At 41.2% G+C, this 21,330-nt stretch overlaps 1 protein-coding gene across 1 annotated transcript in view; it reads left to right on the forward strand.

The window, feature by feature from the left end:
* The window catches only part of TRIO (trio Rho guanine nucleotide exchange factor), a 749,917-nt gene that overhangs the window by 583,848 nt on the left and 144,739 nt on the right, over nt 1–21,330 (forward strand). The gene's annotated exons all lie outside the window — the stretch shown is intronic.

Here is a 21,330-nt window from a genome sequence, read left to right on the forward strand (position 1 = left end):
TCTGAAGGTGGTGACTGGATAAGACACAGGAGAGTGGTCCAAGGCTGGAAGAAGGGGCATCCCTGGGTCTGTTTCATCCAAACACTGTTGAAGCGAGAGACAGATTGGGGACCATTGAGGGCATTGCTGAGTCTAGTCTTAAATTGTGTAAGACTTTCAAATATTTCTCAGATTTAATCTTTAATTTAAGTTTTAGAAATGCTGTGTTTTTCTAAAACTCTTCCCATTCTTTCTTGCCCCCTCCATCATTACTCTGGGAATTCTTTTACAATGGAGACCTTGTCATGGTAGAATGGTCTCTATTCATTTTGGATATAAGTTATTTTGGGGACAATGGCAGATTAATTGAAGGAGCAGGATTGTCTGGGCAATCTTTTTTTTTTTTTTTTTTTTTAATATATTTTATTGATTTTGTACGGAGAGGAAGGGAGAGAGATAGAGAGTTAGAAACATCGATGAGAGAGAGTCATCAATCAGCTGCCTCTTGCACAACCCCTACTGGGGATATGCCCGCAACCAAGGTACATGCCCTTGACCGAAATCGAACCCGGGACCTTTCAGTCCCCAAGCCGACGCTCTATCCATTGAGTCAAACCGGTTTCGGCAGTGTCTGGGCAATCTTTATTATTTTGAACTATTTAAGGTAAAATTGTTATTGCTATTTTAAAATACGTAGATAATTTTGTTGATTAAATTGGCCTGTTGAACAGAACCAATTTGATAAACATTGCAAGAGGATACAGTAATGCAATCCTTCTTTTAGTACTGTAATATTTCATTTGAGTGGGTTTCTTAATTAATAAAGATCAATTTAGTCCTCAGAGATACATAGGCAATTCCCATTGATTTGTTTGCAATTCTTGTGTATTTTAAGAGTGATGAAAAGCTTACTGTGTGTGTCTTTGTTTGCTTTTTAAAGAAGAGTGCATGCTTGGATTGGCAGTTTTATACTGGAGAGAGACAGTGTATATTATGTGAAATTGGTCATGGAAGTCCATGATGCCTCTTGGGTGACCAAATATTCCTGAGTGTCTGGCTTCTGTTTCCAGGATGAATAATGTTTTCCAATGATTTTCTATCACATGCACTGTGATTTCCCTGTATCCTGGACAGTGACTCAGTCTACCGCTGTGAAACTTTTAATGAATTATTATATGTAAATGCTTAGAATCCTGCCTAGATTCAAATGTTAGAAATAATTATTACTAACCATTCCAAGACCAGCTTAAACAACTCACCAACCAGATGTGATGAAAATGGGAAGTATGGATTAAATTAGTGTCAGAAGGAGGGAAGGCACATCAGTTAGCATTTGCTGTGTAACACTAAAATCCAAATTTTAGTGCTTTAAAAATAACACTGTTTATTTAGCTCATGATTTTATGGTTCATCAAATTAGACTCTGCTCAGCTTGGCAGTTTTTCCGCTTTTGGCTCTGTTCTCAAGCATCTGTGACCAACTGATAGGTCATCTGCTACCTGGCTAGTCTAGGCCAAAATCAGCTGGGACAGTTTATCTTTGTTCCATAGCCGGTCTCATGGTGACGACAGGGGAGCAAGTATTAAGCAAAGTCAGGAAGATTGGCCAAAAAAGCTGCAAGTTAACCCAGATGCACGGAGTTAGAAATAAACTATACATATCGCTAGGAAGAGGTGGAAGATACATTAAAGAGGGTGTGGGTAGAGAAGAATGAAATACTTGGCCATTTTTATAATCTACCACACTGGTGAGATGGCTGATGTGAGAGCTGAAGCAGAGCGGGCTGGATGTGTTTATGTGTATTTGCATATGCAAATACTGCTTTTTGGGGAGTGGAAACTGTGTCTGGTGTAAAGGAGGGGAGAATAAAAAATAACTCCAAAGTCATGATTGCAGATCAGTTAGAATATAGTGGCATGATATAAATAAATAGGAAATATAGTGGGAGAAACACTCATTTTTGAATGTATAGAACTTGAAGTGAGGTCTTTAGGAGAAAGTAAGGAGTCCAGAAACTAAAAACACAAACCAGAACTACATACTTAGGGTGGGAATAGATGTAAACAACAACAAAAACCTGTTGTTTTCCCCAGCAATCATCCACTCTTTTTCTCCGATGACTGCAATGATGTGATTTCCTTTAAAGGATCCCCTTCCAACTCTTAGTTCATGTGACTTGGATGAAGCTAACCCTGATCACCTTTCACCCAGGCCTGGCCAATCACACATTCCATTCCTCTGGTGACAATGACTGGGTTAGAAATTAGGTCCAATAAAACTAAATTCCATCACTTTTATTGGAACCCTTGGAGCGCTTCCTTTCACTTCAGCAGCTGAGCTGGGAGGCCATTGAGCTGCTGGAGGCCGTCTTACCAGTGGAATCAGCCTAGGAGCAGAGCCAACAGACACAAAAGTGTGTATGTGTGTGCCAACAGACACAAAAGTGTGTGTGTGTGTGTGTGTGTGTGTGTGTGAGAGAGAGAGAGAGAGAGAGAGAGAGAGAGAGAGAGAGAGAGAGAGAGAGAGGAAATACGGAAATACAACAATTTAGACCTTTAATCCAGATGTACCTACAGCCATCATATCTCTGAGCTTTTCAGTTTCTGAAACCAATAAGTTCCCTCTTTTTCTTGAACTAGTTTGAATTGGGTTTCTGTCATATGTTACTATTATGAAGAGAGAAAAGAATATAAACTTAGAAAACAATTACATTTATAGGGCCGATGAAAAATTAAAGAGGGAGTAATAAAAGTCTATGGAGACAAGAAATCCATGAAGGAGGAGGCTATCAGAAAGGAGAGGCAGATAACAGTGTTGATGTCATCATGGGTCTGGGAGCAAAGGCTCTACACAGAAGCCTTGACTTAGGGCCCAGGAAAGACTCCGAGGGAGTGCTCCTGGCAGCAGAGGGGAGGAGTGGAAGGTGCACGGCCAGGAGTGAAGGAAAGAGTGGGCGAGTTGCTTTTTCCATAAAAGGGACTCCTAGTCACTTGGGCTTGAAACCTTGGAATCAACTTTCCTGCCTCTCCGTGCCACAACCCACACATGTAAACAGTCACCTTGTCCTGTAAATTCTCCCCCGACAATTACTCTTGGACTCGTACCTTCCTTCACATTCCCTCTGCCAACAACTTGGTCCAGGTGCCCAGTAGTCCTTTCCTGGCATCTGTGAAGGCCTCCTGGCCATTGCTGTGCCTACGGCCTTTCACTTCTGTCATCTCTTTTTTCTTCTTCTGCCAGATTATTTGTCCTAAGGCTCAGTTCTGATTGTGGAATAGCCACACACACACTGAGGGAGCCTGGGATTGGGAACCCAGAGCCAGCTCTAACTTGTTATGGAATCTTTGGAAAGATTTACAACTCTCTAGGTGCAGGGTTCCAATCTCTAGGTAAGGGGTTGGACCAGATGCTCTGGTATTCATTGCTCATTCCTCACTATCTGTAAAAAAATTTCTAGCCCTAATCTCTTTCAACCTTAACTCCTTAAACATATATATATCTTGGCCAAAATAATATATATATATATTTTGCATAAATGTCTCCTGGTCTTCCAACTTGTATATTCCTACCTCTGTTAATTCCACCTGGGATCTTTTGTTTTTCTATATAAAAAACCCATTCATCCTCCAAGGCCAAGTTCAAATGCTGCCTGTGATGTTTTCTGAACTCTTAGCCGAGAGTTGTCTTAATTCATCTTCTCTGTCAGGATGCTTTCTATGTTGTATTGTTTGAGAACATGTGTTGCTTCCTTACCCATTATCAACAAGTTGAACAACTCTTCTCAGTCATATTCCTTATTGTAGCCATCAAGGCATTTGGAACCATAGTTAACCCTCAGTGAATGTTTTAATGAATGAAAACGCATACTTTATTACTGTGTGGTGAACTTGTCCATCTTGCAAACCTGCCCAGAGCAGTCTGATGTTGTAGGTCTGCTGAATAGGATTCCATAATAATTTAAAAAGGGCCTTTCAACTTCTTGGTAGGTACCACTGGAGCAAGTGCTGACCTCATTCTAACCCAGGCCAGGCATGGGTCCATAGTGTGAGTGTCGGGTGAAAGTCACCCAGCCCCATCCACAATAAGGCCAGTCTAGCCGACATTGTTCTCACTTGTTTGCAAGATAAGAATGAGCATATTCTGGGCAGAACAGAGTGGTCTCCTAATGGTTTTGCTCCTGACAATGGGGTGAGTGTGGACAGGCTAGTCCAGAAGAATGATACATAAATGGAGAGAAGGGAAAAAGGTCTAGAAGAAAATTGTGGGTAAAGAATGGGGACTATGGAGATGACAATTATCCCCATAATTTCTTTTTATAGCAACATTATCGAGTCCAGATCTGTAAACTTGTTGACATGTTGTGGTGAGACTGAGTATTGACAAAGCCAGAGCCCTAGCCAGTAGCTAGAATTATGTGGCTCTCTCCTACCTTACGCATGAACCTTGAGACCTTCCGCTGGTTTTTTACAAGGCTGAGGGGAAACAGGCAGCTGCATTTGGGTGAACCTTTGCTGTCTCCTTATTGGCTTCCCCTGTCCACCCACAGCAACTTAAATCATTAAAATCCCGTATAATTAAAATTTCATCCAAGTTATACCAGTTATGTTTGCTGGCCACAGTAGAGTGTATAAATATCTTAGAAAGGAATAAAGACAGGGCTGCTTCCTGCTGTGGTTTGCCCCTCGCACAGGAAGCTGTCTGCTGCTGTGTGTGCTATCAACAGCCCCATGTAGGCTGAACTCGCTGCTCCCACTAACCCTGCCTTGACTGGACCTTTGTTTTGTAGGTTTATTTACGTGGCTCAGGTCTAAGAGGGACACATTGTTGGTGGGGGTGGAGGTCTTTGCTGGGCTCATTATAGGACTTGGATCTCTCTCTCTTTCTCTTGGTTTTTTCCCTCCTCTATCCTTCCATGTTGACTCCCTCCTTTCCTCTCCTCTCCTCTCTTCCCTTTTTCTTCCCTTCATCTCTCCCCATTTCTTTTCTTTCTCTCTCCATTTAAAATTTGATCTCTTTTGATTATGTAAATAAATGCTTTAGTTTTTGTTTTTTTCATTTAACTGGAAAATAAGAGTGTAGCTCCCTTCCTACCCATCCTTTATGCCAACATCAAATTAATTTTTCTGAAACACAATTTGCATTGGTATTTCATTGCTCAAAATCCCACAGTGATTTTGCATTACTCACACGATGATGTTAAGAAGAGTCTTCTGTATGTTTATTCACTGACCAACTAATTTTGAGCACATATCACATGCCAGACACTGTCAGGAGCTGTCTTGTCATAGACTCTTCAGCAGCTCCAGAGGGTTGTGAAGGGATTAGCCTGCAGGTTGGTCCCTAGTGTGGGGTTCTGGAGCCTTGTGATTGTGCCCTCCTTGTGTTGTGGGCTATGTGTATCTCCAAGTCATGTAATACTTTGCATGGTGTGGGGTATCATTGAATTGGTGGTGGCTTTGCTGTGGCCTCACCTCAACTGAGATGCTTGAGATCATCATGTGTCTTTGGGTTCCTACATGTAGCAGACCTTGAGACAAGGATTTCAGTGCAAGTATCTGAATGTCCCAGGTGCATGGGACAGGCAGGGAACAAAGCCACTAGAGTCCACTTCCTCTGGGGAACTCTGGGAGTATGCCTCAGAGTTATCCGAGTTAAGGCTCCAGGAAGTTGGGTGGTGTCTGTGATATGGTTTTTTACAGGGCTGAGGGGAAACATTGGTTGAGAGTCATTCCAGAGGCCTGAACTTGCTTGTACCTGCTTCTCTGCATGTCCTGAGGTCAGATAGAAGACCTCAGAGTCACTGGCACTGCACCAGGTAGCCTTCCACATATAGAGGTGGGGCCTGAGGAGATATGACAGAGGACTGACCAATTCTCTACAGCAGGGAAAATCCCTGTTTTGTGCTTTTAGAGTACCTTATACAGTTGATTCTCATTGGTTGTGGTAGTTATGTTCCATGAAGTCACTATGAACACCAAATTAGTGAATGCTAATCTCAGAGGAAATCCAGGGTTAGGAGCCTGTGAGCTATGATTCAGCACATTAATACATAATCTTGTTTTATGTGTTTCTATTGAAAGACAGCTTATTTAATATATATTGTTAATTAATATTGGACTCAAGGCCAACAGCATTATAATTAATGCCTGAGGAAGCTTGCCTAACACTTGTATGTTCCTCGTAAAGCACATCACAACCTTCCTGCCCTCAGGAATATTAGAAAGCACTTCAGTGAGATGATTATATTCAGGGCCAAAAACAACAAAATCACAACAAAAAGCACAAAGATGTGAAGAGTGTGGCACAAAGAGGTCAGTGCCTAAATTAGATTATTTACTGAATACATTTTGGGTAACCTTTTAAGCGTGTCCTATTGGAGGAAGGGGCTTAGAAATTTGAACTTGTGTGGCAATAAGAAAGGAAAGCAAGAGATATTAATTTGTAAAGTAAGATAATAAGACATAAAATTTGCATCTGTGTGACTATATTAATATATAAAAATAAAAATGTTTATACATAAATATATATTAAACATACATATATTAAATGTAAGTTAATTAAGCCAATTAAGGCTGAATGCTATATTTGTTGGAAGCAATGGAAAATATTTGGCAAAGGGAACTAGGTTTTGTGGCTGCCCTTAGCCATCTCAAAATGACATATGGTTCGGTGAAGTGGGATAGAAAATTAGAGAAATGAAAGTACTAAAAATGTTTCTATTTTCTTTTGAAGAATTTTTAGTTGCTTTTGTCTTCTGTCTAAATGGGTTTAATTATGGCCAGCTTTTGGTTAAGGCATGAAGAAAATTAAGAATTACTATGGCCCGGCCACCATGGCTTGTGGTTGAGTGTCAACCTATGAACAAGGAGGTCACAGTTCAATTCCTGTACAGGGCACAGGCTCAGGTTGTAGGTTCAGTTCCAAATGGGGACATGCAGAAGGCAGCCAACCAATAATTCTCTGTCATCATTGATGTTTCTATCTCTCTCTCCCTCTCCCTCTCTGAAATCAATAAAAATATATTAAAAAATAATTACTTATGGATAAATTTTGAAGATAATAATGTGTGATGATATACTTCACCTGTGAGTTTCTATTCATAAGAATCTCACTAAGATATAATCTCTCACAATATTTCAAAATGAATGCATTAATTCATTCACTTACCATTCATTGATCATATATAGAGAGCTCACTCTGTGCCGGGTGGACTTTGGGTATTGGGGATACAGTCATTAACTAAACCTGTAACAATTCTTGCCTGTGTGGAGCTTACACAGTAATGGGGAGATACAGATACTAAATCACATATTTAGCACAAGATTCAGATGCTGGCAAGAGCAATGAAGAAATGCAGAGGAGGGAAGAGAGATGGGGCTTAGGTCTAAGGGTGACACGTTGTTGGTGGGGGTGGAAATCTTCCCTTCATGACCACATGGAACTCCTTTTTGCACTGCTTCACTGTCCTCCCTTCCACTCTGGACATTGCTGCCAACACCAGTCCTGCAGACTGGCCAGCTCTGCACAGAATCTGATGATGAGCTTGGGACATCTATACTCAGACATACACCACCCCAAAGTGCAGGCAGTTCGTGCCCAGAGAGGCAGGAGGGGTCAATAAATATTTTTTGCTATTGTTCCCCAGAGAGAATGTTCCAATACACATTTCCTAAGGTCCCTCTGGAGGTGCCTGGAAAGAATAGTCATCACATGGAGATAGCCAGTTAGATTGCACATCCTTAATGGCCCTTCCTTCATTGCCTCTTTCATTTGGCTGGTCCTGCCTGCCCTTTTGCTCCCTAGGATCACATTCTCAAATAACTCCCTGTATGCAAGCCTTTGTTCAGGCTCTGCTTTGGGACCACTGGAGCCACGATATCCACCTCTCCTCTCTCAGCCTTCTCCACCATGCTGGAGAAGGCTGGATCAGCAACTTCAGCAGCACTAAGCTTCTGGATAGGCCAAGGTTTGTGGTGCTAGCTCTTTGGACACTGGAAGTGTTGCAGTCTCTCCCTCTCCAGAGCTGCTGTCGCCCCTGAGGTTATAGGGCTGTCCTGGAAGTCCTCTGAGCACCTCCATCTACGACAAACATGGAGGTGGACTCAGCGATGGAACTGATATTTTTAGATACTTTTAAACACTCCAGTGCTGAGGTAAGACTTTGCTTCTTAATTCTGACTCTGCTTCTGGACTGTGGGACATGTACAAAAAAATCCTTAGGCATGCTTTGACTTTCCCTCCTGCCGGCGGCCATGTACACACCCCCTCCCTGCAGCTGAGTGTGGGCACCACATCTGTGGAGAGCATCAGTGGCCAGGACATTTCTCTGCATTATCTTAGGCTCCTGCATCTTTGGTTGAATTGGCTGTTCTGCTTGCTTTGTTCCCCTGCCCTCTCACCCCCGTCAACTTTGGGCCTTAAAAATATCTTGGTTCTCAGGTTTAGCTCAGATGGTGTATGGGAAGTTCTCACACTGCCTGTGTTTGACCGCAGTTCCAGATACCCAGCAGGTCCTGATAGCTTTATGATTCCTAAATCCCTCCTCCCAGGTCCTTTCTCTAACAGGAGTTAGGTTGCCCAGATGTGACACTCATTTTGTTTAGGATTCACCCATAAGGACATGACATATTTCACGGAACGGCTTGAGTGGAAGATACCTGCGAGGAGGGGAATCAGTGGTGAAAGAAACCAATATCAGATTTGGAACTCCCAGACAGGGAACCTTGCTCACTCCCTGCATGTCTCCCTACTGCACTCCCTCCATGTCTCCCTCAGCAGCCAGCCTGGGCGTGCAGGAGGCTTGGCTACCATCTTTGTGGCTATGGGTGCCGCCATCTTTTGTCACGGAGTGATGGTTAATTTGCATATTACCCTTTTATTAGATAGGATCGTATCTGGCCCAACTTTTAAAAATTATTATGTGTTATAAATTCCTAGGAATGTAATCATCCTGCCCAGGAGCCTGAATATTTGCTACATCCTGTCAAACTGTTGCCAGAAATGCTGTCCCCTATACTCCGGAGCAGTGCTCTAGGTGTCTGTTTCATTACACCCTCTCCAGTACTGAATATTGTGATTTTTAAAAATGTTACAGGTATCCTTCCTTTGCAATTACTTGATTACCTTTGAAGTTAACTCTTCTCATGTATATTGGTTACTTTATTTCTTCTTTAGTTCAAGGTCTTTGCTCGGACATAGTCTTCTTTGATTAATCCTATTTTGTTTGAATTCATGGGAAGCAATAGTAGCTTCCATAGAGGAAGGTGAGGGGCTAGAAGAGGGAGAGTGGTGCTGGACCAGATGTGGTTGGCAGTGGCTCCTGTTAAAGGTTAGATCAGAGGTGAGGGGGTAAAGGGAGGTGCTAGGTTCTGAGACTGAAATTTTTTTTGGGTGAGGGCACACAGTCAAAGGTCATCATTTGGGAGGTTAGGCCCCTGGGGTCTGGTGGGGAGGATAAGGGTCAGACCTAGATTTGGTGAGGGATGCAGGAGGAGAGTGGTCTAGCTGAGAAGGCCCTCGAATCTAGGCAGCTCCCCGTATTCAGGCACCCAGAACTTGCCACCAGCGCTGGGGCCACCTCACTTTTCAGGCCCAGTGACAGCAGATGGACCTGCAGCTTCAGCTCCAGCTGTGCTGCAGGGGCTGGAGGGAATCATATGACCCCTAAGCCTGTACATCCTCATCCCTGAGCTGGGCACATGCCCCGCTTCAGGGAAACCGTCCTAGCGACCCCTCTAGGTGACATCACCTGGTGATGCCTGATGCTATGTGGGCTGTGGGAGACTTTATGGGAAGAGATCCTCTGTCCCCTCACCCCACTAATGCAGGCCAGGAGCCCTTATCCCTGTAACCAGCACCCAGAAGTCAGGGTGGGGACAGGGGGTCCCACAGCATTGGAAACCACTCATTCCAAGGTTCCCATGGTCTCAGTATTGCCACATGACTGCATGACTTGGTGTTATGCCACTACTTCCTGATGCCAGTTTTGCACCTTAAACTCTTAAATTAACTGCAAGGACATCTTTCCTCTTTGCCCTCCTGGGACTCATAGTTCTGTTGTATATGCTCCTTTTAAAGGGCAGTTTCTAGTTCTTGGCCAGGTGGGGTGTTGCTGACTTTGCATTCTAGGTTTGCACATGGGGCATCCTGAATTTTCTGAGGACAGTCTGTTCTACAGCAAGCCTGTGTGTGAATAAATATGATCCCCATTTTACATCTGCTTTCAGACTATAGTAACATTTTCCCAAGTGGGACTGGATTCTATAAACCAATTCCCACACTCCACTATACTGAATAAGAATGAGGACCCGAGCTCACCTTTCACACCAGGAGCCAATGAGGTAGCTTTACATCCCCAGCCAGGTGCCAGGCTGGGAGGCAGCCTCATGCCTTGGAGGGTGAAAGTCTCCACTCCCATCCCTGATGCTGCAAGTACCTGCCCACCCATGCCTGTAGTGCATGCAGCCTGTTGATTGGTTGTTACGTGATGATGTCCCAACCGATTTGCATATTACTCTACTGTAAGTATAAATATTTTATTGATTTCCAAGTGGAAGGGAGAGGGAAAGAGAGATAGAAGCATCAATGATGAGAGAGAATCATTGATTGGCTGCCTCCTATCGACCCCCCACTGGGGATGGAGCCTGCAACTTGGGCATATATCCTGACTTGGAATTGAACCGTGACTTCCTGATTCATAAGTTAACACTCAACCACTGAGCTACGCTGATTATGCTAAGTTGAGTCTTTTAAAAATAATGTTTACTCAGGTTCCTTAGATTGCTAATAAAATGCTAAGTCCTTTAAGGATTGTTCTACAGATATTGGTGTACCATATTGATGGATGTTGATCTTAAGAGTATCACCCCTACCTCATTGAGCAAATACTTATTGAGTATTACTATGTGAATGGCACTGTGAGACAGCAGGAAAGTGTAAGACTTCAAGAACCTGACAATGTGGTAATGCATGATGCAATCCAGTTCCTGGAAGTTTTCTATTTAAATATTTCATATTTAGTGTGTCTCATACACTATTTTTTTTTCAATTTTATGAGAAAAACCTCCACATATCAAAGCATATTCAAATCCCATAAGCCCCAGTGCTATTGTCAGCTGTCTTACATCTATAATTTATTCCTACAGACTGTCTTCAGCTTAGATTCTCCTTGTTTTTGTTTTGTTTTGTTTTTTGTTTTGTTTTGACACAGAGATGGCTAACTTCAGAGTGGGAATTCTTCAGTAGAAATAAGTTAATAAATTGTCATGGCTTGAAAAATATGGAAATTAACAAAATCATGAAATAGCACTTATCTCTTCTTTTTACTGTGCTCATTCAACATGACAGGGGTTCTCCAAGGAGAGACATGTTTGAGAATGTCTTCCATCTTGCTCCAAAGAAAGTCTCCTTCGTGACTTTGAACTTTTTCCAACAGCCTCACCTGTCTTGGAGATGGCATCTCTGGGTCTATTTTCATTGATTTTTTTTTTTTTGTATTGTGCCCTTTACTGTGTAGAGATAATTTGTGACTTTGATGTATGATTTTCATTTTCATGGGCTTCTCTTCCCTTTTGAACCATCTCAGTCTGAGAGACCCTGCCTCTCTTTCCTTTGAAACTGTTGGGATGGCAGCAGGACACAGATCTGGGCATGCGTTAGATCTCACATCTCCTAGAAGTTCCTCTTTATTAAGGTGAATCACGTCCAAAGTAGCTGTTCCTTTGCCACTTCCTTTACTTTCTGAGAAGTGAAATTGCAAGCAAGACAAATTAAGTTCATTCATCAGACAACATCATTTTCAGATAGAAATTTCTAGTATTTCCAGGTAATTAAAGTCTTTCCTTACTTCCATAAGTTGACAATGTGCTAATTTTATGATCAGTGTCAGGATTAACCAATATTTTCAGCATACTCTCTTTACATTGCCTCCTTTATTGCTCTCTACTTATGTTATATACACTTTTATATGTCTATGTGTGTGTAGATAATTTACTATTACCAACATTGCTCTACTAATATTTTACTGATAGATTTCCACAAAAGCTAGAGTGACCATATGTCCCAGTTTGCCTGAGATAGTCCTGGTCTATCGGTTGTTCTCGGGTAGTTAATAACTAATACCTCCCTACTTTTGTTTTCAAAGTGATCTAGTTTGAGTTATAAATGATAAGATCACCTTATTGAAATTTTATTTTCACATTCTGTGGCCATAGAATGAGGAAGGAAACCCAATGCTGTCAGACAAGCTCATGATCCTGACCACTGAGATATGCTGCCTTCCTCAACTAGAACAGGCGAGAGGGAAGCAGCCATTACTATCCATTTCATGAAGACTTATATTGAGATTATACTATTTCTTTTTAGAGCCAAACTTATTTCTCATTTCATGTTCATTGTTGGATGATCTGATTATTTCTGAGCAATAACTCTAGGTAGGAAAAAAAGTGAATAGGATATAGTGACTCTTTTAGGATCTCATGATGACTCAGGAAGCAAAACAGGAATAGAAACCACGACTCTCGTCTCCTAAACTGTTTTTCTGACCACTAGACCACACTTCCTCTCCAGACTATGAAACACTGGAAAATGGGAGTCAGGCAGAGAGTAAATATAGAGGCGAACCCACAGAAACACAATTTTACTTGTATCCAAATCATGTCATTTAGCAAAGGAAAACAGAAAAATACCCTAGTGTCTTTGCTGTCATCAAAATTATAACCTAAACCCACAATGGATATAGAATAGGAAATGAATCTGCCCTGAATTGACATACTTCTTCCGTTTAAAATGAATTTGAAAAAGTTGTCCATTTTTCAGCCCTGATATGTTTTTCCTTTCACAAAAGGAGAATCTAAGCATTTCATTTTATTTAGATTTAAGGGTGTATAAATAAAACACAATTAAAACTCTCATTCTTCACAGAATAAAGATCAAATCATTAATTATTTATTATATATTTAAGGTTTTGTGCGAACTGTGAGTTTATTAGACATAGTCACTGTCTTTAAACTTAAAATGTAGTTGGACAGAGACTACATATATCCATGAAGAGCCGAAGGCAATTGATGACTATCAAGTGAGCAAAAGTGAGTAAGAAGCAGTGTGTGATGTGTGTTAGTGAAAACCAGAGCAATGTTATACAAGACCTGGGGTTGAGTCCCAACTCTACCAGTGGCTAACTTTCAATCTTGGGCAAATCAGATCCTATGAACTGACAGTAATTGCCTGCCCTGCCTTCCAACAGCATTGGTGTGGAAGCCAACATGAGAAAATGCATGCAAAATGGGCTGTGAGCTGGAAGATGAAATATGGGAGACATTCAAATCATGGGAGGTATCTGAATCATACCAGGGTTGCACAGGCTAGTCTTTCTCCTTTGAATCCAGAATCCCCAAGGATACAACTTTCAAGGACTTTTCAGCATGTCCAAATGGAAACCAAAGCAAGAAATTAAAAACAGGCTTCCTTTGATTTTTTTTTTTTTTTTTTGGCTGTGAGAAAACAGCATGATATTTTCCCTTTGGCAAATAGCTCCTCGCCTCATCATTTGGAGTATGTGTGAGTGAGAGATGTCTGAACACCTTGTGTGAAATCTGCTGATAATGGTTGTGAAGAGAGAACTTTTCCATTTGGAAGAGCAATGCATGCAACTCAGGAAAGAGTCCTCTGTGGCCTGGGACAGAGGTTGCCAAAAACTCTTCCCACCTGTGCTTCCCAGGGACCAATGGCAACAGTATTTCATCACTAAGGCAATGTGGCAATCAGCAGGAATCCTTAAATGACCTTTACATGGAAACTAGCCTGAAATTGTGTTAAGGCTTCCATCTGTGGGTGAAGCTGGGTATTGTTGATACAGAAAACTTGAAAAAAGGCAAAAATTTACTTTTAAAATGTGGCAGGAAAAATGCATGATCATATTCATTAAATTAGTCTGTGAGGACATTTTAATTCCAGGCAGCCATGTAATTTTCCTTAATCAAGGATACATGAACTGTAAAACTTCCTTCTCTAAGATTCTTTCACTGGTTCTGCACCGGGGCAGTCTTTTATAGCAATGACTCATTACACTTCACATTTAGCAAAACAAAGAAATAAACAAACAAAAGAACAAAGACAAAAAAGGGTAGATTTCTTGAGTTGATTGCGTGACCCTAATTGTGACCTCAAAAGGCAACTATTGAAGTTGCCTTGTATCTAAAATAAAGCAATCGAAATACAATCCTGTCTTTCTCTCAGGGCAGGGCATGGCCTAGTAGAAAGAGCACTGTAGGCCCTGTGCCAGAAGCAGAATAATAGGCAACATTTGGGAAATAATACCCTGGCGCCTGCCAGTCCTCAAGCACATTTTTATTATGTAATTTATATGAAAAGCATTGTGGGTGGGTTATAATATATTAGCGCCATCTAGTGGTAATGGTCAAAGCAGTCTTTTTTTTTTTTTTTTTTCACTACCCCTTACCTCACTTCCATCAAACAAATTCTGACCAAAGCATAGCTGATTGAGCTTTATTTATAGACTTTTATCTAAACTTGTTGCCAATTTAGTTTCAAAAGTTAAAGGAACTGCCCAACTGGGGTAAAAAGATGGAAGGGGAGTGTGCAAACCTATTGTAATAATAGCAATAATAGTCATCACTAACAGTTATTGAGCACTATATGATAGATTTTGTACTAAATAATTTTTAAAATGATCTGTTCAACTCTCAAAAGACTGTATGGTGTAGGTATTATTCTTATTACCTTCATTTTACAGGTGAGGCACGAAGAGTTTGAGTAACTGGCCCAGATTTCACATCTGGTATTTCGAGGACAAAAACCTTCTTTGTCTCCCCAATATGAAGTTTTCAGGCTTTTCACGCTGGTGCCACCAGGTGAACCTCTGCTGGGCTGCTCTGACGCAGGTGGAGCTCGGGACTTTTCCCAAGCAGAGAGAGGAACAACAGTGGGCTTACTGACTAAAAATGGGTGCCCCAAAGTCAACTAGAACTGGGTCCCAGTCCCTGCCCACTCTGTTATCCCTCCCATGTTCTTGGGCAAATTACAGTAGCCACTGAGAACCTCTGCTTCCGCTTCTGTAAAGTGGAGATAATTGTATGTTATTCACAAAGGAGTTGGAAGCATTGTGTGCAGTGTGTGTGCTTAGAGTCTGGCTCATGGAAGATATTAGACTTTTATTATTAAGTACCTATTTAATTTCTTTGAGTTCCAAAATCATGCCATGACTAGAGTCCTCTGCCTTCCTCCCAAGGTATCAAAACACTCATCTTGTGGATGACAGATAGTGGGACAAGGAGGCTTTGTTTCAGGGTTTCATAGCAAATCTGGGCTGGAAAGGAAAGTAGTGTAACTCCATTCCTAATTTGTTGTTTATTGTGGAAGGAGTGGCTCACTCACCCCACAGAGCGATGCTGCTGTGGCAAGTTTGCTCATCCTGGAGGAGGTCTCACAGTAGTCAGGTGGCTCCTCTGGCCTGCACCTCAGCTTCAGGTGGCGGAGAGTTGGCCACTGGTCCTGTCCGCTCTCAAGTCCTTGTCAAAGGCCCTTTCATTTCCGGTTGTAGGAGACCAACAGGGATAAACAAAGCCATCTCTTCCCTGGAGCTTTCTCTTCTCTGTTTGTGCTCTTGTGTCTGTCCATTGGACACAGTCTTGGTTTATACTGGATGGTTGGGAGTATGGGATAGGCAAAGGCAGAATTTATATCTGGAGGGGAAAGACAGTAAGTCAACATAAAGGGAGGAAAGCTGGCCTCACTGAGGCTCATCTAAATGAAAATCAGACTCTTCCCAATGCCCAGAATCAGCTGACAGCCTAACTCCTTTCTGCTTTGCTGGGCACAATCACACCCCTGTCTTGCTCTAGCACTGTGCTCTTTCTATAGTTCTGATCTACTTAAAAATAGAGCTTTAGATTAATATGTCGTATTAGGGGATGTCATATCACCTCCAATACATTCTTTGCCCAGGGATGCCTTTTATTAAGTCTGATAACATCACATCCTTGTCTAATGCTAGACAGGAGCTTCTCATAGCTGTTACTGAAAAGTATGAAATCTGTAACTTACTTTCCAGGGCTATGGTACTAACCAGCCAAGCAGAGAGTCATCAGGCTCTCACCTGCAGTCCCATCTCCTGCTCCTCCAGCCTCCTTCTCACCCTCCAGACACCTTGTTTCCAGAGACACCAAGCTCCTTCCAGACCTTAATTCTGTGGACTTGCATTTCCCTCCACTAGTAAGTCTTTCCTGGACTCACCCTTTATTTTTTTTTAAATATGTATTTTTATTGATTTCAGAGAGGAAGAGAGAGGGAGAAAGAAGCATTGATGGGCTGTCTCCTGCACACTCTCTACTGGGGATCGAACCTGCAACGCAGACATGTTCCCTGACCAGGAATTGAACCACAAGCTCCTGGTTCACAGGTTGACACTCAATCACTGAGCCACACTGGCTTGACTGGACTCACTTTTACTTATCCTTAGACTCATGACCCTAAACTGCCACACATTGGAATTGCCTAGGGAACTTTAAAAAACCCTGATGCCCAGTCTTCCTCCCATACTAGTTTAATTAGAATCTCTGGAGGTGGGAACCAGGATAAAGTATTTTTTAAAGCTCCCAAACTATTTCAATGTATAGCTAATCTGAGAACCAGTTCTTAGATGTTTTCTCCACAGAAATGCATAATTTCCCCATTTCCCAGTCTAGCTTGAATACCTTCATTCCATGGTCTCAGCACCGTGCACATTTTCACTGGCCTGTGAGCTCCATGAAGCTGTACCTATTGCATTCACTTCTCTGTGGTGTCACACAGGGTCCAGCACCCCACCGGTGCCCAATAAATAACCATGGAAAGAATAGTGGATTTATGGGTTTCCCCACTGTTGGCAGCTGGCCCACTCAAGAGAATTGGAAGCAGCAGCTTGATGAGGCTCAGGCACATGCCCCAGAGGAAAGTCAGTTAAACAGCTGCTAAGATGCAGAGGGTTCCTTGCTTGGAGGCAGCCACAATTCCATCCCTGCCTTTGGGAATGCACCTAATATAAGGCCATGGCAAAGACCAGAATTATCAAGGATTACATTTGACCACTGGACAGCCTCCCTCAAAGGTATCAGCCCATTAACTTATTTTTAATTAATTGTCTTCAGTAGGAAATATTTACCAAGAAAAGCATTCTCAACACTCAATAGTCAAAGGATAGTTTCATTTGACTGTTACTCAAGTTGAAAGTATATTTTCTTGGTTAGTATTCACTGGTATGTACAATAAATTAAAAATAAGTTAATAGAGCAATATATTTGCATGGGAGTAGCCTAAAAGTATCAGTATAGTCCTAGAATCTACTTTATAGAGACCAGAAATAGGCAGAGTTTACAGCTCCTAATAGTCTATATTGAGTGACAGCATAGATATGTACTCAGAGACTAAAAAATTAAAGATATGTTTTTACATATCCTGACATCCATCTCAATAGTTTATATTTTCTTTTCTGTATTCACTTTTCTGCAGATCTGTTGCATGGTATCTTAAACTGTCTTATTGAAAAGGAATGTAAGAAGTCATGACATATAATAGACTTCTCAACTATCATTTACTGATAGATGTTACATCTAACCTTTTCTGAAACTGCAGGTGATTCATTTCACACTAGTATCTCAGTTTCTCCACCCTGAGAATAAGAGGAATAAAATTTGCCTTTATGCCTTGGCAGTGTGGCTCAGTTAGTTGCAGTGTCATGCCACGTATCAGAAAGTGTCAGGTTTGATTTTTAGTCAGGTTACATACCTAGGTTGTGTGTTCCAATCCTTGGTAGGGACATGTGTACAGGAGGAAACAGATTGATGTTTCTCTCTCTCTCTCTCTCTCTCTCTCTCTCTCTCTCTCTCTCTCTCTCTCTCTCTCTCTCCCTTTCGTCAATGAAAACATGTCCTCAGTGAGGATTTTAAAAAATCTACCTATAATTAAAATCTCTATTATAAAAAAAACCTCCATCTCTTGGGGAAGCTGGGTTCAATGGAAAATAAAATCCTTGAGGATATGATTTAGCCTGTGTTAGGAATTTTATAGACAGTTCATCAGGGATTTTTTCCCCCCAAATGATTTGCACAATATGCAAAATGTATTTTAAGCTGAATCTTGGCTGGGAAACCAAGCACAATAACCTGTCCCAAAAGCAATTATCACATCAGGACACACCCGTTGGGATTCAATGCTCCTACTTAAAGTCTGTCCAAACACCGCAGCCCACGTGTAGAATGGCTTTGGCAGCAGGGTGAGAACCTGCATCTGCCAGAATCTTATTTAACCGAACAGGAAATGGATGTTTTCCGAACCAAAGTTTTGGAAGTCGAGAAACACCTATTTTGTGAACAGGATTTATGGTTTCATTTGTATGGGAAGAAATAAAAGTAAATGGACAAAATTTAATTTTATATTTAAAAATCATGGCTCAGGAGCCCATTTTCCAGTTGGAATTGAGGGTATTTGTGAAGCAAGTTGGCTTGAGAAGTAATCTCCTTGAAACATGGGGATTTTCTTGGGCATGTAAAAATATTTTGATCTCTGTAGATCTCTGAGATTTTAAGTATAAGATTCAGTGGAGGCTTTGCTCCTAACTCCTTCCCTTCTCTGAGTTATAAACCCTATTTTATGCTGCACACTTATCACTTACCATGTTGTTTTGGGAATTATCCTCTCCTCCATGGGATTGTGTTGTTGGTGACAATCGATGCTACTCATTCATCCTCCTTCTCGCACAGTGTTGTTCAGTAAACAATTGCTGTACCAATGACTAAAGGAACAAGTAGTGCTATTACCACCACAGGCTTGGTACAGTGTAAGTGGTGAAACTTGGAATCCAAGCAAATAAAGCTAGTGAAGAGCCACTCTTGTTTGCGCATGACTAACTTACACCACTATCTTGCGTCATCTGAAGGCTGAGTGTTCAGGAAGCACTGTGGTTCCATTTAGTCAGTGTATTTTGGCCCCAATGGATTCTTGTAGGTGCCTACTCCAGAGGTGTGGGTAGGCAGAGAAGGGGGAATGGAGTGAAGCCCAAAGTAACTTCTCAGCAATCAAAGACTGTCTTCTATAAGGCCCCTTTTTCTGCTTTTAAAAGAAAGTATTACTTTAACACATCATTCCCTAAATCACCTTCTAAGAGGAGAGAAACATAGAAAAATCACTTATCAAAGATGGTTAAGAATTATTCTGGGTCAGTGTTAGCCAAGGGGGAACAGCTGTCTTGGGCTCAGAGCCCAGGAGGCCGTTGGTGTTCAGTGGAAGATGCATTTTAGGAGTCTCAGAGTTATGGGTGAAATGTTAGACCAGCCAGGCATATCAGTAGTTGGGTTAGGGGATTCTGGGTAAGAGGCAGGCACTTAACATAATAATTAAAGATGCTTTGATGAGTGATAGAAGGGGTAGGATTCTGGGGGACATGGAATGAATTTAAGAAGGGAGATCTACGTTTAATAAAAAAGCAGCAAAAATGAGTTAATTTCTTGAGCAAATAAAGTGTGATGTGTAATTTTTTTCCTTTAAGTACCCTCTCAAAATAGCTAAAAAATGTGTCTGACTCACATTACAGTGGTGTATTATTCTAATTTGTAAAATACTGAGATGAACATTCGTGATGGAAAAGTGCCTTTATTTATAACTGTTGCTCCCTCAACATGGAATGACTTATGTTAAGTAAAACAAATTAGACAGTGTTGTTGACTGTCTGACAGATACCATATAGTTTCAGTTATATGTGAAATCTAAAAAACAAAACACACTCTACTGGTTTGTCTCAGTGGATAGAGCATCAGCCTGCAGACTGAAGGGTCCTGGGTTCAATTCTGGTCAAGGTCACATGCCCAGGTTGCAGGCTCAATCCCCAGTTGGGAGTGTGAGGAGGCAATTGATCAATGATTCTCTCTCATCATTGATATTTCTATCTCTCCCTCCTTCTCCCTTCCTTTCTGAAATCAACAAAAAATATATTTAAAATAACAGAGAGCCCTCTAAAAAAAACCAAACCAAACCAAAACAAAACAAAAAACCCAAAACAAAACAAATGAGCCAAATAAATAAATAAATAAATAAATAAATAAATAAAACAAAAAACAACTTTCAGATACAAAGAACAAACTGATGTGAGGGGGTGAGCTTTAGAAGTACAAATTTCTAATTATACAATAAGTCATGAGGATGTAATGTACACCACATGAAATACAGTCAATCACATTATAAAAACACTAGAGGCCTGGGACACGAATTCATGCACCAGTGGGCTCCCTTGGCCTGGCCTGTGGGATCAGGCAGAAACCAGCTCTCTGATATCCCCTGAGAGGTGACAGATTGCAAGAGGGTGCAGGCCAGGCTGAGGGAACCCACCAGTGCATTATTGGGGCCAGGGAGGTACCACAGGAGAGCTCTAGGGCATGTCCAGCCCATCTCGCTCAGTCCTGATCAGCCGGACCCCAGCAACAAGCTCACCTACTGGTCAGAGCATCTTCCCCTGGTGGTCAGTGCATGTGATATTGACTGGTCAACAGGTCAACTGTCTGCCCCCTGGTGGTCATAGCAAGCAGTTGAGCAATCCCTTAGCATATCATTAGCATATTACGCTTTGATTGGTTAAACAGCCCACTGGATGACCAGACAGCATACTAGGCTTTTATTATGGAGGATTATAAAATGATGACAGATAGTTACAAAACTTAGTGTGCTGATCACTTTGTATGGTATGTAAATGTTGAATCACTATGTTGTACATTTGAAACTAATAATAAAATGTCAACTATAATTAAAAATGAATTTTAAAAATAAAAACAAATAAAACTGTTGCTCCCCCAATAATACAGAAATAAGTGCCTTTACATTACTGTGGTAGAAGTGCCCAAAATAATTCTACACAAAATAATAGACCCGATAATATCAATGGATGATTGAAGTTCACTCAGCTTTATTTGTGCCATTCAGTACCCAAGGCCTCAGACCCAAGAATTGTCAATTCTGGTAACTCTCTGCCCGTCTATATTTATTTTCCAAAATTCTGAAACATTTACCAAGGGAATAAATTAAACTGAACAACAGCAGCCAAACTATTTGTTCATAAAAAGGTATCTTAAGCAGAAAAGAAAGATTTACAAGTATGTATTAATATGTTCTTGGGGCAACAATAAAGAATAAGTTAATTTCTGGGTTTATATTATAGATTTCTTTTTGAAAGCTTAATTTTTTTTAGGTCATGCTCTTCTCACCAATCAACAAATAAAGAGTAGGATGATACATTACCTAATACAGTATGTTTTAAACATCTAAGATATGAATATTTTACTCAGAATGTGAGATTTCCTTATGGAAAAG

The sequence above is a fragment of the Pipistrellus hanaki genome (assembly GCF_964339955.1).
Source record: "Pipistrellus hanaki genome assembly, chromosome: 4".
Lineage (NCBI taxonomy): Eukaryota > Metazoa > Chordata > Mammalia > Chiroptera > Vespertilionidae > Pipistrellus > Pipistrellus hanaki.